This window comes from Pinus tabuliformis, chromosome 9, assembly GCF_031772625.1.
Source record: "Pinus tabuliformis cultivar Carrire ecotype Pingquan chromosome 9, CPIR1, whole genome shotgun sequence".
Classification (NCBI taxonomy): Eukaryota; Viridiplantae; Streptophyta; class Pinopsida; order Pinales; family Pinaceae; genus Pinus; species Pinus tabuliformis.
Window position 1 is genome coordinate 1,241,672,446 of NC_142307.1, and position 2,521 is coordinate 1,241,674,966.

Consider the following 2,521-nt stretch of genomic DNA (forward strand, 5'->3'; position numbering starts at 1 on the left):
TATTAGTGTTTATAGAGAGAACAAAACCTGAGCCACATAATGGAGGATCACCCTGGCTAGCTCCATCGAGATAGCCCCAGGACATATCTTCCTTTAGTGGAGGCATGGAAGGCATTATAGGTTTCTTTTTCTTTGGAAACTCTTTGTGTGCATTTACTTGAGACTCAATCATAGACATAATCATCTTAGCTAGGATGTTTTTTCTTGGAAGTTCTCCATGTTATTTTCCCACCAAATGGAGTGAACCCATACTGCTAGGAAGGTGGGGTAATTTTGGAGTGATACATCTTGAGAACATTCCTTGACATAGTCAACAAGTGAAACTTTTTTCCATGATGTGGTGTGTGTGAGTATTTGTTAATACCATATTCTAATCGATGTAGTAGATGGACAACTGATGAAAAAGTGTGAAACTATTTCTTCATTATTTCTATGCAACAAACAATGATTGGGACATGTCCATCCCCTCTTCAAGCCACTACCCCACATGAGTAGTTTATTTCACAGAGCCAACCATAGAGCTAGTTTACTCTTCAATGAGACTTTCCGTTTCCATAAGAATTTTCCCCACAAAAAAACTTCCCCTCTAACCATTGTCTCAAACTGGGCTTGATAGCCTAGTTTGGTTTTATGTTCCCCCGAGTTTAGGATCTTTAACCATGCCAATTTGTCATTATCTTTGTGATTGATTCTAACTATAAATAAGGCAAGTAAGTTGGTATATTTTTTCCACTCTTAGGCTTCAATATTTTTTAAAGAAAAATCCTTTGACAACTTCCAACCTTGGAGTCCCCATGTATGAACATCCCAATTCCTAGCATTAACCAGCGAGAAAACAACCATTGAAAGTAGAGAGGTGATTAGATGGTCTGAAAGTGTATATTGGTCCCATGTTCCAATGCATGGATTTATCTTGATATAAACTTTTTTTCCATTTCCCACATGCCATGTAAACTACCTATAATAGGGAAGGCATCACAAAGGGATTTTCAAATTATGGAAGAGGATGGAAGAAACTTTCTAGGAAACAGATCCATTCTAACTCCAATTTTCCTTCGAAATATTTTCTCTTCACAATTTGTCCCCATAGGGATCTATTGTTTAGAAACCTCCAAAGGCTCTTGGCTGCTAATGATTTGCAAAAAATATTTCTCTTTTAATCACAAACCCCCATCATTTTGGGTTATGCAATCATCCTACAACCTAACTAGTGGGCTACCATCTAAATGCTTGTTTCCTGCCAACAAAAACTTTGTGGCATATTTTCTTGATTCTATTTATGATGCATTTTTTATGGATGTAATTAACGCCCAATAGATAGGAATGATTTCCACTAAATAATTTATTAGTATTAGTCTCCCCACTTTAGAGAGGAGTCAATTTATGCATATGGATATCCTAGCCTCAACCTTTCGAATCAACCATAACCAATCTTCTCTTTTATAATTATTTGGCTTAAGATAGAATCCTAAGTACTTGAAACCAGCTTGTAGCTATGATATCTCAAAAGAAAAAGAATCAACCAAATATTTTTTAACTAGAGGAGAGATATTCTTATGGAGGATCAACTTCTCCATGTTTATTTTCATTCTTGTGTGTTGTAGTTGCTAAAACACCCTCCATAATTTTGGCTTACACTCAATCTTGGAGCCTTCCTTGGTATTGTACATTGATGTCGCAAACACCGAAGCTTATTTCATGATATTTCTTGAAGTATTTTGGTCCCTTTCGAATGTGGAGTAAATTGTCGTCTTTTGGCATGTTTGGCTGCCACACAATGTGTACAAGCCTATTTTGATGGTTTCAAGGGTCTATATTTGTCTATATGAGTTTTTATAACTATGTAAACATCTATCGCACTTATTCACCAAGTCTTGAGCACTATCGCACAAGTGTCGTCACGATCGCCCCAAAGTCCATCTTATGTGTCTCACTTTTCATAACTTGCCATAAAGTTGTCACACAAAGGGAAATGTTTTATTCATGTGTTTGGATGATCTATTCTTTCGTCTCGTCAAAATATCCTAAGTGTGTGATCCCAATCAAAGTTTATCACCATTCACACCGATCCCACACTTAGCCATTTTCGAAAAACCTTCCTGACCAAACAACCTAGATTCATTGGACCTCTCCTGAGCTGCGCACTACATAGTATCACTCCTCTAGCTATGAGATTTCTTCTTGGCGCTACGGTATGTGCAGTTCTTGCCTCCTAGGACTGCTAGACTACGGATTTTATGTGTTTAAGCCTCGACCTTGACCTCTATAATTGCACAGTCATGTCCTCAACTAGGATTAAACTCCTCACTCCACATCCTCAAGCTGCAATATCATCCTGTGAGCCCTTGAACTATGTAGCTATGCAGTTTTCAAACCTTCCTTGACTCCTAGAACTGCGCATTTAGCTCTCCTTGTGCCCATTCCCTCAACCTGTCCCACTAGCTTGAAAAATTGCACAATCTTGTCCCTCGGACTTGCCTAAACTACACACTACGTAGTCTTAGGGCTCAAGATTTTCTGC